Raw genomic sequence first — 15,269 nt, forward strand, 5'->3', positions numbered from 1 at the left:
TGTTCTATCCGGCAGGCTCCACTCTAAGTCCTGGTCTAAATGCTACCATGTCTCTTCCCATTGGTAACTAACTCTCTTTTAACTTCTTTCCCTCCTCTTACAACAAGCAGATTAAACTGCTTCCTCATCTGTGTTCCTGTAATGCTATATACATTATTCTGTGCCTGGAATTTCAAGTTGAATTTTACTCTCTCCTTAGACTGTGCATCCTCACAGGGAGTTTGTCTTCAAATAACTACTCTGTAGCATCAACTAGGTATCTAATAACTTGAATTGCAATAATGTAGAATGGATTTGAGCTCAGAAATTTACTCCTCTGCCAAGGAAAATGCTCGGTTGTTCTCAGGATATAACTTACTAATTTGATTTTGGGGTTCTTTTATATTGATTTATATATTAAATTGTATCATCTAGTTTTTCCAGTTACAATCAAGACAACCGGCCCAAAACGGAGTTGCTCATGCTAAGTCCAATGTCACTGTGCTGAAACTTAATTACAGTTTCAGCCTCTCTCCAAAATGGGATCTTCAACCAATCAGGAATTGCCTAATCAGCACTAGTCAGTAACTGGCCTGATACTCCTGCCATCTCTCCTAAACAAAAGTGATTGTCCGCAGCCCTCTGCTTTTTGCTTGTGCAACTTTCTTGTTCCCACTTCCTTCTGCCTATGAAAGCCTTTCATTTTGTGTAGTTCCTTTCTATCTGCCAGATTAAGATTTCTACTCATTTAGCCCTGTCTGGTGTGGCTCAGCAGATTGAGCACAGGCCTCTAAACCAAAGGGTCACTGGTTTGATTCCCCCAGTCAGGGCAAATGCCTGGGTTGCGGCCTGGGAACCCAGCTGGGGGCATGGGAAAGGCAACCAATAATCTCTTGCACATCAATAGTTCCCTCTTTCCCTCTTAAAATGAATTTTTAAAAATCTTTAAAAAAAAGATTTTGGCTCATTTAGTGATACGGTGTCCAGAATTGTTTCGGTTAAAGTTGCTATTACATGATAATAAAGTCAATAGTTACCGAACAAAATATGCCCAATGTCACAGAATGAGAAACTCTGAGTTAGGCTCTATCCTAAAGCTTTTTTGTTTAAAAAAAATCAATACAGTGTGTTTAATAGACACTGAATTGGTGAATACGATTTTACTGATAAAATTAAGGCTTGACAGCTGAGATTTGAATCCGAGGTCCACACTGAAGGCAGAAAAAGTGCTGCGGTGGTCCAGATTCTATCAAGGTCCAGCTTTCCTCTTCCAATGCGCACCATCAACTTACAGGGAACACTTAAAGAGATGCCAGTACATGACATAAAGGGTATAAACCCAGTGCTATGGGAGCCCAGGGAAGAATACTGGAGCTTCAGAAATGGACTTTATGGAAGGAATATCATGAGATACTGGCTTGGAGAATAGTACTTGATGGAATAAATGCATATTAAGTGCACAACCCAAGAGTCTTCTGTAACATTGATTTTGAAGTTCTCCTTATACCATATCTAAAGCATTTCCTATTTTTTTATTATATTAATTTGTATTATGAGAGAAGAAATTCAACCCCCAAACTAATAAACCATGATAATGTTAATAGAGAACTGACAATATATGAAATAAATTTTATATTTAAAAAACGGAACCTGCCCTGGCTGGGAAAGCTCAGTTGGAGCACCATCCTGTGTACCAGAAAAGTTGCCAGTTCCATCCCCTGCCCAGGAGCATATGGGAGGCAACTGTTTCTCCCTGCTTCTCTCTAAAAAATAACGTATCCTCAGGTGAGGATTAAAATAAATAAAAAGGCAACAGTCCTAAAGTTTCAACAGCCTCCTTATGTAACTTTCCAAGGACTAACATTTATAACTATAGGGTTAATGTAGTGACATATATTGTATTTTCTCCATCAATTGAATGCACTTTCCTCATTACAAATAACTTCTCAACCTGAGCAAGACCTCGGTTTATTCAGGGAAGTTTGAGCTCCATGTTTGATAGCAATATAGTTGTTCAATTGCCAACTGTCGGTGATCAGCTGTGAGTTCAATTGCCAGTTAACGAGTTATGCCTGTCTGACTTCTTTTTACCCATCTATTTAAATGGTACTTGGGCTTTTAGCTTGGAGAAAATGGGAAATTTTGTGTTGTGATATAGAGATGAAATATATCCAGTACAAACCATAAATACGATCCCAGTTTCTATAAATTCAAAGTAGTTGGCTTCCTTTAATCATATTTCTGGCTTTTTAGGACTCTTGCACTATTCTATTTGGAGCATTATAAAATGATTATATAGACCAGGGAAACATTCTCTTTACTTGATGGGCACATACCATTTTCTAAATAGACAATGCATTCTTTTTTAAACGTATTTTTTAAAGAACTATATATAAATCCTCACCTTGTTACAGAACCCCACTTATGCTGTTCTACAGCAGCTGTGGGGTTCAATTGCTCATCACCAAGAAGCGTTACTCCCAGTGCAAGAGTTTGATGAAAAAGGAAAGGGTTGCTTGTTTACAAATTATACAGACTTAGAATGGTGGAGTTGTGCCATTAAGTCCCACACCCTTTGAAACACCCCAAAACGCATAATCCTGCCCTCTTTGCCAACTTAGGCCAGTTTCAGAATCCACCAGTCAGGGGTACTGTCTTTCAGAGAAGCAGAAGCCTGCAGCTCAGCATACCTGGTCACAATTCAGCATCCCAGGCATCTCCCATTCATCTGTGCTTGGTTAGGCAGGTCCCTGCAATTCCCAGCTCCATCAGCTCTTCTGCCATGTTCTCCAGGCAGGTGTCCCAGTGGTTTTCCTTTTTCTTTCTTCAGTTTTTTAATTCAAAATAACATGGCATCACCTTACTTCGAACACAATGACACCTCTTTATACACCAGACTTTATGGGCAAATTTCCCTACAAATACCTCCTTCCTTATGGCTAACAGGGCGGCCCTTCTACACTGCATGGCTGCCAACTCTCTTTTTTTAAAAGATTTTGTTTATTTTATTTCTAGACAGAGGGGAAGGGAGGGAGAAAGAGAGGGAGAGAAGCACCAATGTGTGGTTGCCTCTAGCATGCCCCATACTGGGTGGGTACCTGGCTCTCAACCCAGGCATGTGCCCTGACTAAGAATCGACTGGTGACCCTTTGGTTCACAGACTGGCACTCAATCCACTGAGCCACATGACTGGGGCTGTCCACCCTCATTTTCAAATGCTGACCCAGAACTTCTTTTGTGTTCTTATATTTGGCCCCTCCTACAAATGTGCTACTTTTGCCAGTTACCTCATATGTTTTACCTTCTTTCAACTGCCATTTTTAGTCCGAGAAAGAGTACCCTGGGACACAGGAGCCTCTGGCCCCCGCCTCTTGAGCAGGCACTGTATCAGCTATATTCCAAGTCCCTGAATGCTTCCCAAGGCATGTATGCCTTTGCCTAGGCCGTCAGCACAGCTATCAACTGGCTCTCAACCTGCCATAGTTACGAAAAGTATATTAACCTCCATATTATCCCCTTCCCCCATTTCCCAACCATGGGCTGTGGGGAATATTTTCAGGGACCCTTGCTTTGTACTCCATTTCAACCTGAGGACATTTTTCCTTTGGTTTCAAGAGAGAGAGACAGAAACATTGATGTGAGAGAAAAACAGCAATTGCTTGCCTTCTCGCACATGCCCCAAGTGGGGATCCAATGTGTAACCTGGTTATGAGTCTTGACCAGGACTCAAACCTGGGACCTTTTGGTCCACAGAATGACACTCAAACCAACTGAGCCACACCAGCCAGAGCCTAACAATTTTTGAGAAAATAACAGGCCTTGGCTTGTGGAGTTCAGTGGATTGAGAGACAGTCTGCCAACCAAAGAGTCACCAGTTCAATTCCCAGTCGGGGCACAGGCCTGGGTTGCGGGCCAGGTCCCCAGTGGGGGCCACGTGACAGGCAACCACACACTGATGTTTCTCTCCCTCTCTTTCTTCCTCCCTTCCCCCTCTCTAAAAATAAATAAAATCTTTTTTAAAAAAAGAAAATAAGAGGTAATTGTTGCTGATAAAAAAAAACTCATGTTGACAATGTTTGCTTTAATGTGATAAAAATTTAATCATTTTTTTCTAAAAAAATACCTAGAAGTTAAAAATTAAATATATATGTGTGTACATACATACATCACAAGTAGTCAACTACCTTATAAACTATAATATTCCAAGGGAAAACAGTGACATATTTTGAAAAACAATTTAAAGTATGCCAATGACACAGCAAGAGAAGTTCGTTAGTGATATTACTGGAGGTTGTGCGAGTGGTCTCAGGAAAAACAGCATGTCTGTGCAACCAAAACTGAGGTTCTCTGCTGACCAATTAGGCCTTTAAACCCAGTGGCTCTCTGTTGGTTACTTTTTTTCTGATCCTAATTAACAAAGCCCTGGGACTTGTATTTTATAACCAAATGCTGGAGGAGTGCTCACTACTCCCTGAATGGCCACCATTGCTTGTGTTTCCAATACCTTTTCTTCCCTATTAGTGTCAAGTACTAGAAACCCATCATCTAGGCCATTTTTAAAAAATACAAAAGCTTACTAAAAATAGATTCTAAATTATGGAAATGCTTCTGTTTCTGTGGTCAACTGACCTACTGTGAGTCATTATCAAGTAGTTAGACCAGGCCACTTCCCATTTTCAGTCAACTGTATTGTTACTCTGCCATTTCCTACATTTAAAAAAATTACAGATGGTATTATTTTCATCATTGTGAACCTTCTCCATGTTGTAGTAAAAAGTTTGTTTTCTGTGATTTGATTAGACTAGTTTATCCTATTTTATTTTTTTAAGATTTTAAATTTATTTTCAGAGGGAGAGGAAGGGAGGAAGAAAGAGCAAGAGAAACATCAATCTGTTGCCTCACCCCCCCCCCCAACTGGGGACCTGGCTGGCAACCCAGTCATGTGTCCTGACTGGGAATCGAACCAGTGACCGCTCAGTGCTCAGTCCACTGAGCCACACCAGCCAGGGCAAATTTATCCTATATTTATATGTTTATTTTTAAATATTTTATTTATTTATCTTTAGAGGGGAAGGGGAAGGGAAGGAGAGAGGGAGAGAAAGATCAATGTATGGTTGCCTCTCGTGCATCCCCTGCTGGGAACTGGACTGCAACCCAGACACATGCTCTGACTGGGAATCGAACCATGATCCTTTGGTTCACACTCAACCCACTGAGCTATACCAGCCAGGGCAATCTTATATTTAAAAGGTTGTAAGTTTCCATACTCTTCCTTGAAAGCCTGTTCAGCCTATCTTTTTATAAGTTTTCATAACCATCTCTTCTATGCCTATTAAAGTGTCTATTTGTTCATGGTTTCTTAGACATGACACCAAAAAGGACATGTCAAAGAAAAAGTAGCTAAATTGAACTTCATCAAAAATAAAAAACTTTGGATCTTCAAAGGATACCATCAAGAAAGTGAAAAGATAACCCACAGACTGGGAGGGGAAATTTTGCAAATCATATGTAATAAGAATCTAGTATCCAGGATATGCAAAGAACTCCTACAACTCGACGCTGAAAAGACAAGTCAATTTAAACGTGGCAAAGGGTTGCCCTAGCTGGTGTGGCTCAGGGGATTAAACACAGGGCCTGCCAACCGAAAGTTGATCAGCTATATTCCCAGTTGGGGCATAGGCCGGGGGTGCGGGCAGGTCCCTGGTTGGAGGAATGCAGGAGGCACCAATCGATGCTTCTCTCACACATCAGTGCTCCTCTCCCTCTCTCCCTCCTTTCCCCTCTCTCTAAAATAAATAAAAGCATTTAAAAAGTAAAAATCAATAAACATGGACAAGGGATTTGAATAGACATTTCTCCACAGAAGGTAAACAAATGGCTAGTATGCACATGTTGTGGACCACTCTGCCTGGTTTCAGGAATTATAACTACCCCCTGTGGCTAAGGATGAGCAAGCAACCTCTGGAATGTGAGCCACAGGAGACGAAAACTTGTCTCTGGTAGCGAGTGCTGCCTCAGTTTCCTCCCTGACCTCAAAGCATGGTTGGAAGTCCATAATGGGTAAGTCTCCTCACAGAGAGAGGGGCAACCTAAGCCAGATTTGATCACTTGGGAGGCCATCATGGAAGGACTCGGGAGGCTGCAACAAAGAGTGAGCAATGGACCCTTGCCCCTGGGCTATGTGACATAGCCCGAGTCCCCATGTCCTCTGGGAGAAGTGCTTCCTGGCTCTAATCCCCTTAAGCCTGAATACCTGTTGGAAGAGGTGCAGCTCCTTGCCTTGCTAGAGCGTGTCCTGGGGAAAAATCTGGAATCAGAAAGAATTCCTAAAAAACCTGTGAAACCTGCTCTGCTAAGAATGCTTTAATTCATATGTTAAGGGTCTGAGCAGGAAACCCTAAACTTTCTGCAAAACCCCCTTCCTGACAGACTCTGACTCAGACTAAGCCCTCAGATTTTTTTGAAATGTTATCTACTGTTTGATCCTTGCCACCTGTATTCCTGTGTATTACAACCCAATAAAAGTCCCTGGAGGAAGGGGCTCAAGGCCTTTTTCCTCAGAGAAAAAGAAAATTCCTCTTGGCCACCTCACCTCCCCAAGCAGATCATGTCTTGGTAGTGTTTACTTTCATCTGTGGTGGACAGGTGACTTGCGGGAAAAGTCACCCCCACGTGCACATATGAAGATACTCAGCATTGGGAGTAGAGAAATGCAAATCCACAATGATATACCACTTCATAACCACTAGGAAGGCTGTCATCAAAAAAGGCAACAGCTAATGTTGTGGAGGATGTGGAGAAATTAGAACCTTCATATATTGCTGGTCAGACTTTAATTACTGCAGCTGGTTTGGAAAAGAGTTTGCTAATTTCTCAAAAAGTGAAATATAATTATAATACAATCCAGCAATTCCACTGTTAGGTATGAATGAATTAAAAACATTCACACAAAAATTTGTACGTGAGTATTTATTACAGAATTACTGATAATAGCCAAAAACTGGGAACAACCCCAGTGTTCATCAGTTGATGAATGTATAAAGAAAACTGGTTTAATGAACTTCCTTACAAATTTCTGTAAATCTAGAATGATTCTAAATTTGTTTATTTTAAAAGAAAAACATCTTAGACCAGGGGTAAGGTCTGGCGTAAGGTCTAATAATTTGCATTTTTAATCAGCGCTTATTTTCCACACACCTTGTTTCTGACGGGTGGTCACAGTCCCTCCTTTGAGAAACACTATCCTAAGGTCAGCTCCTGGCCTGGTCTTCAGCCTAAGGCAGAACAGCTGTGTGAGCAAGACCACTGCCTTCAGTAACTTTGCTGATTAACATCTCTGCAGATATTTGCAAAGCAGGTCACCTCAGCCTCTGCTCACTTATGTTTTTAGGGATTAGTCAGAAGAATAGGTAGCTTGGTCTCTAGTCACCAGCAAAAAAAAAAAAAAAAGGTGCGGTGGAATAGAACAGTAGGTACCTGGCTTCCATTTTGAAAGTAACACCCATCTTAATGAGTGTCAAAACACCTTAGTCACTTCTATTTTGTTTATGCTGTTTCCTTTCCATGTACCACTTCCTTGGGCTCCAATCCAGATTAAAAAAAAACAAGTGCCAAGCACTACCACACAATTAAGTTGGTGAAGAAGGCCACAATATATAATATTCCTGGACCTTTGTTTCCCATAGTCAAGTCTTAACCCTCAGCTAGTCTCTGTTCCCTTATACGGATAACACCAGTGCTTGCAGGCTAGACTATAGCACTGAATGGAACATAGCAGTGATTGGATAAGCGATCATAAAGATCTAGGTATAACAGACTAATGACCCCTAATAATTTATGCTACTTTATTAAAAAATATCCAGGGGAGTTACCCTGGATGGGTAGCACAGTTGGTTAGAGCATTCTCCCCATACACTAAGGTTGCAGGTTTGATCCCTGGTCAGGGCACATACATGAAACAACCAATGAATGCATAAATAAATGGAACAACAAATCAATGTTTTTCCCCTCTCTCTCTAAAATCAATAAATAAAAATTTAAAAATATAAAAATGAAAAATATTCAGGGAAGAAAATTGGCAAGAAAAACAGGGAATATCTCACACCTAGAAAAACAAACAATACTTCTTTGAGTTAGGTTCTTTTGAAGTCCATGGAAAATATATAGCCATGAATGTTGAGTGACACAGATTTTCATTACACAGTCATTACTCTGCATGTGTATGTCCTTCTTTTACCAGAAGAATGATGATACTTTTCTTTCTACCACTTTTTCTCTGAGGACAGGGAAGTAATACGTCCTTCTTTTTGGTGTTCGCACCCCACGTTGCGTTTCTGTGTGTGCCCTGCTGCAGTGTTGCTCAGCTAACCTGTGTACATAGGTCTCTTCATCTTTGCACAATCCTTGTGTTTTCTTAGCCACTTCAATTACTGCTCGCAAAGCTTCCTTCCCTTTCTTTCATTCCTTCTGTTCTGTTCAGAGTCTAGAAGTAAAGACCTAATTTCACCATTGATTCGTGATGACCTTGACTGAGATCATTGCTAATTAGGGACGATCATATCTGTGTAAAGCACTTCCATTGAACTCAAAAAACAACAACAGAAATCTAAACACCCATTACACGCAGTGCACTGTGGGAATATAAGGATGAACTGGCATAGAAAAAGCACTGGACTAGAGCACCAACAGATCTGGATTCTAATTCCGGATCTGCCACCAACTCATGTTGTTAGCTTGAGCAAATCAACCTCTTGGGTCTCAGTTTCTTCTCTCCAAGTTGAACATAGTATAACCAACTTTCCCAGTTTATCTAGGATTTGCAATTTGGCACTGAAAGTTCTGTACTTCTTTGTACCAGGTAAGCCAGATGGTTAGTTCCCCTCTTGGACAGGCTATCTGAGATCTTCCTGGTTCTGACACCTTCTGGATCTAAGCCTCATGTGCTTTTCTCAAGGTATGTTGTTTACGCCCTTTTGAGAGTGTGGACTGAGTCACAGACAGACAGGGTGGTGGCTGTATACGCAAAGCACTTGGAAGGCTTCCGGCCTCCTGACCTGTGATTCACAGGGGATGCTGCTGGGCATCATTCCTAACATCTCAGCAAGACAGATCAGCTGAGGATGGTCCACTCAGGTAAGAGACAGGCTTGGGTTTCCCAGTGGGAAAGAAATTTAAAAACAATTGACTAATGAGAGGACTTTGTAGCAGATGTTGAGGCTGCCGGCATTCTTGTAAGTGAGCCAATGACCTTTCAAGCTACATTTACAACTGACTAGTTTCTTGGCCATCATCCCAATGAAGGCTCCTTTGTTCCCAGTTTAGACTTTATTCAAAACTGGCTTGGCAGTAAGGCTTTTAGCATCCTCAGATATAGACTTACTCCAGCATGAGATCATATGAAATCAGCTTTCTAATAAAGGCTTAAAAATTTAAATTAAAAGAAATGAGTGACTGCCACTGCTGGTGTTGACAACTGAATCTGTTATAATCATAACTTTCAAGAAAAGGATCCTTGAGCCTTGGCCAGGTAGCTCAGCTGGTTGAAGTCTCATCCCCATACACCAAGGTTGTGGGTTTGACCCCCAGCCAGGGCACATACAGGAATCAACCAATGAGGGCATAAATAAGCAGAACAACAAATAGACCTCTTTCTCCCTCCCCTCCTCCCAGCTCTCTCTCCATCTCTCCTTCTCACTCCCTCTCTCTCCCCTTCACCTCTCTCTATCAAATCAATAAATAGAAAAAAAGAGAAAAAAGTATTTAAAAAAGAAATAAAAGGATCCTTGGATGACTTGAATCAAGAGGGAGGACAGGTGAACTGAAGGTCTTGGGTGAATTTACCACACTGCAAGGGACTACAGAGGCTGCCAGCTGGTCCTGAGCTAACTCTGAAATGAGACGCAGCATGCAGCAGATTGATATTTAATTTAAAAGCAAAATTCATAATCATCTTGTACATTTTCTGTGTGTCTGATTTCATTTCACCTGTAGGCTTAGTATCAGCTCCTATTTTGATCTCACCTCATAGAATAAATTTGGCCTAGTTTTTTTCTCAGTTGTTACTTCTTAAACACCTGGATCCAAAACAGCCTCAAATAGTCACTGAGTGGCGACTGATTGCTCATGGAGAGAGCCAGAAGAGCTAGATTTACAGGAGCTATTTAAGGAACTAAGTAACAAAGCAAGGAACTTCTCTAACTCAGCAAGTTAAAACAGCAGTTATGTAAAGTCTCTTACTGACCCATGACAAATCAAACATACAGTGAAATCAAGATCAACTGGTTCAAGAAGTACGTGCCAAAAAGTCATTCCCCCAGCCAAATTTGCTCCTTGCCCCTTTCTGTGAGCTATACTTGAGTGGAATCTAAGGCTATATTAACAAAGGAAACTTTAGCCACAAGTTCCTGAGTTAATTATCTAGAGACTAATTATGACTCAAATGACAATTTCTGCTTACACATAACCAAGATAGTAGTAAAAGAATCTAGAAGCATGAATATCTACTGAAGATATTTTTGGTGATGCATGGTCAACATGAGAGAGACCAGATAAATAAGGCCCTTGGCATGTGACTTTAAATTCTTTCAGTTGAAGAGTATTATATGTCACCTAATGGGCTGTGAAGAAATTAAAAGATATGTGCTGATTTATTTTGTAAACCCTAACAGGTGGCCAAAGTTCTCACAATTGGCAATTTGGGCTACCTGCCCTATTCCCTGGCCTTTGAGTTTGTTAACTCATATGGGGCTGAGGAATGGGTGAGAGAGACCTTGTAACTTCTTTAAACCCTGCCTGGTAAGAAATTCCTGACAAAAAAATCAAATTGGGTCAATTAAGCCCTGCCTGGGTGGCTTAGCTGGTTGGAGCATTGTGCCATACATCACAAGGTTGTGGGTTTGATCCCTGGTCAGGGCACATGCCTATGTTGTGGGTTTGATCCTCAATTGGGGCACATACTAAAGGCAATGGATCAATGTTTCTCTCTTACATCCACGTACCTCCCTCTCTCTCTCGTTCTCTCTCCCTCCCTTCCTCTATTTCTAAAATCAATAAACATATTTAATCCTCAGGTAAGGATTAAAAAATTGGACCAAATAGGTCCAATCAAAGCTGGATTTAGCCCTGAGTGTGTATCAGAACTGATAGTGCTGGTGGCGCTCTGCTCAGCCGTCCGTGCTCTCCTGCTCAGGAGACATGCCACGGGCACCCACTGCGTGTTGGGGACGTTCAGCTGAGAAGCACAACTCTCTCCCCATATTTTTTTTTGTGTAAGATGGGGAGTTTGTAGGTGTGGTGAGTTAATGATTGAGCTTTTGATCTAAAAGTCTCATAAATTCCTGTTTCCTCTGGCAGAGTAAAAAATCTCTGACTGCCTTTGGAAGTTGCAGAAATTGGTCAATACAAAGGTGAGGTTTAGCAAGTACGCAAAAATGACTGATTAGGGAATTCTACAGATTATGATTTCATGCCCTTTCCATTTTTATGGATAAACATAAGTGAAATAAGACTTTAAAAAAGATATGGTTGTTTTTCTTTAGTGGTGCAAGAAAAGATTTCTTCTTCCCAAGTCTCTCAACCTTTCTACCAAAATGAGCACTTTATGGATTTTCTGTGAACAGCCCTAAATGGAAAACAAGAAAGAACTAAGTCCTCCTCCAGGAGTTCCTTCTCTTCTGAAGATGCACATTGTCTGAACTCCTATTATACAGGAATAGGTTTAATGGGGTATTTTGGCCCTACAAGATGTTGATGACCACAAAGGACAATATCATTATTTTTGAACTCCTCTGTAACGACAGAGTGACAATGGCCAAAGAGAATGTCAACATGTCAAAGCACCCCAAGCTGGCGTACAAGAATGTGCCCAACCTTCAGGTCATGAAGGCCATGCAGTCTCTCAAGTCACAAAGCTACTGAGGAAGGAATACTTTGCCTAGACAGTTTCCACTGGTACCTTACCAACAAGGGTACCTAGTGCCTCCATGATTATCACCATCTGCCCCTGAGATCATGCCTGCCACCTTGCACCTCAGTGATCCTGAGACCAGCAGGCCAGTTGAGAAGTCAAACGACCTGCAAGACTCATGCAAAGGAAGCCAACAGACATAGCTACAAGCGAATTGCTGGGTCAGCAACCAAATTCCAGGGCAGAGGCAGATATGGTTGTGAACTTGGTCAGCCAACTCAGGTTAGAGGACATTATTTTGTGTTAAATCAATCTATAGCCCAAAAAATTTATTTTAATGATCAGAACCTAAAGTACCTAAGTTCATTTACCTATTTCTTAAAAACTTTATGATTATAAACTCAGAAACACTTGAGTTCTGTTGCCTTACTTTCACTTATTTATTCTGTAAAGTCACTGAAGTCCCTCCTAGAACTTACATTCTATGTCTTTCACCACAGCATATTCTCGTGTGGTGTCCTGTTTGTACACTGCACTCTCTCTGTAGACTGTATGTTGGCAGATCATATTTGCAAGTTAGATGATGAGACAACTTTTAATTCAATTGTAAGAGCAAAGGCTATGTCTTAGTGACTAATGTGGCCATAAGTCTAGTTGGTACTAAATACATCTTTTGGTGATTATAGTGACCAGTACCTGTTCTCCCCCATTCTCTGTTCCCATGCATTTTTGTATTTACTGGTCACAAGCTTAAAATTAGGACTCTCACTTTGGGTATAATGTTAGTCTTTTAATCTTAAGGAAATATTTTAAAAACTGAAAAAAACATACATAGTGATTTATTTGAATAAACTCATATATTCAGTAGGATCATGAATAAGAAAATTATGGGGCAAATATTATAGTAAATTACATAAACTTTAAAATTCATTTATATAGCATTTAAAGCAATGTATGTGTGCAAGTTAAGCTAGATAAACAAATAGAAGAATGTAGAGATATTGGACTTAATTACATAAAAAATGCAAAGCAAAATATGGAGAGAAATTGGGGACTTCTACCAAAAATAGAGGGGTAGGTGGATACACTTCACCTCCTCACACAATCAAAAGAAGGATAACACCAAATTTAAAAACAAAAAAAACAACCACAACTGCCAGAACAATTGAACTGTATGGAAGTCTGACAACCAAGGAGTTAAAGAAGAAACACTCATTCAGACTGGCAGGAGGGGTGGAGATGGGCAGTCATGGTAAAGAGGGCACACGGCAAGGTGGCTGCTGGCAGACTGGGTAGTCCCATATTTGCATGCAGATAAACCCAGAGGAACAAGTGCAGAGCGAAACGGACCATGAAACCCAGGGTTCCAGGATGGAGAAATGAAGCCTCAAGACCTCTGACTGAAAAAACCTCTGAGAGTTGAGGAAGGAGGAGAAACCCCCAGCCTCACAGGAGAGTTTGTTGAAGAGATCCGTGGGGTCCTATGTACACAAGCCCGCCCACCCAGGAATCAGCACCAGAAAGTCCCAATTTGCTTGTGGAAAGCAAAGAAAGTGACTGAAAGCTGGCTGAGAGCCAAGCAAGTGACATTGTTTTCTCTTGGACCCCTCCCCCACATATAGCATCACAACACAGTGACCTGGGTTACCCTGCCCCAGCGAATGCCTAAATCTCTGCTCCTTAAAACATAAGGAGCACACAGAGACAAAAAAATATGGCCCAAATCAAAGGACAGATCAAAGCTTCAGAAAAAATACAATTAATGATGAAGAGACAGCCAACCTATCAAATGCAGAGTTCAAAACACTGGTAATCAGGATGCTCACAGAAATGGTTGAGGATGGTCACAAAATAGAGGAAAAGTAAAGGCTATGCAAGGTTAAATAAAGAAAAAGATGCAGGGAACCAATAGTGAAGGGAAGGAAACCAGGACTCAAATCACTGATTTGGAGCAGAAGGAAGAAACAAACATTCAATCAGAACAGAATGAAGAAACAAGAATTAAAAAAAAAAATGAGGAGAGGCTTAGGAACCTCCAGGACAACATTACACATTCCAACATCCAAAGCATAGGGGTGCCAGAAGGAGAGGAAGAAGAGCAAGAAATGGAAAACTTATCTGAACAAATAATAAAGGAGAACCTTCCCAATCTGGCAAAGGAACCAGAAGTCCAGGGTCCAGGAAGTCCAGGAAACTCAGAGAGTCCCAAACAGTTTGGACCCAAGGAGGAACACACGTAGACACATCATAGTTAAATTACCCAAGATTAAAGATAAGGACAGAATCTTCAAAGCAGCAAGAGAAAAGGAGACAGTTACCCACAAAGGAGTTCCCTAAGACTATCAGCTGATTTCTGCAAAGAAACCTTACAGGCAAGAAGGGGCTAGAAAGAACTATCCAAAGTCATGAAAGGCAAGGCTCTGTATCCAAGATTAGTCTACCCAGCAAAGCTATCATTTAGAATGGGAGGGCAGATAAAGTGCTTCCCAGATAAGGTCAAGTTAAAGGAGTTCACCATCACCAAACCCTTTAAAAAAAAGATTGTATTTATTTATTTTTAAAGAGAGGGGAAGGGAGGGAGAAAGAGAGGTAGAGAAACATCAATGTGTGGTTGCTCTCACATGCCCCCAACTGGGGACCAGGCCTGCAACCCAGGCATGTGCCCTGACTGGGAATGGAACTGGCAACCCTTCGGTTTACAGGCCCACACTCAATCATCTGAACTACACCAGACAGGGCACCAAGCCTTTATTCTACAAAATATTAAAGGGACTTACCTAAGAAAAAGAAGATGGATCAAAACTATGAAAAGAAAAATAGCAACAAACTCACAACTATCAACAACTGAACCTAAAAACAAAAACAAACTAAGCGAACAACTAAAATAGGAACAGAATCACAGCAATGGAGATACCAAGGAGGGTTACCAGCAGAGAGGTGAGATGGGGGGAGGAGGGGGGACAAGGTACAGGGAATAAGAAACATAAATGGTAGGTATAAAATAGACAGGGAAGCTTAAGAATAGTATAGGAAATGGAGGGGCCAAGAATTTATATGTATGTCCCATGGACATGAACTAAGAGGGAGGAATGCTAGTGGGAGGGGAGGTGCAGGAGGAGGAGAAAAAGGAGAAAAGCGACAACTGTAATAGCATAATCAATAAGATACACTTTAAAAAAGACAAAAAGGAAAAACTTCCAAAAAAAAGAAATGCAGAATTTTGTTAAGCACAGATCCAACTCTGAGATTCTTTTTTATCCTCTAATCTTTACCTTAAAATGTCTATTGACTGGCTTTTAAATTTTTATTTTAAGTTCATTTTTAATTTGATTTTAGAGCAAGAGACAAGGTAGAGAAGAGAAACAGAGAGAGAGAGAGAAACACT

The sequence above is a fragment of the Artibeus jamaicensis genome, unplaced genomic scaffold, assembly GCF_021234435.1.
Source record: "Artibeus jamaicensis isolate MK-2021 breed Jamaican fruit bat unplaced genomic scaffold, CSHL_Jam_final contig_588, whole genome shotgun sequence".
Taxonomy (NCBI): domain Eukaryota; kingdom Metazoa; phylum Chordata; class Mammalia; order Chiroptera; family Phyllostomidae; genus Artibeus; species Artibeus jamaicensis.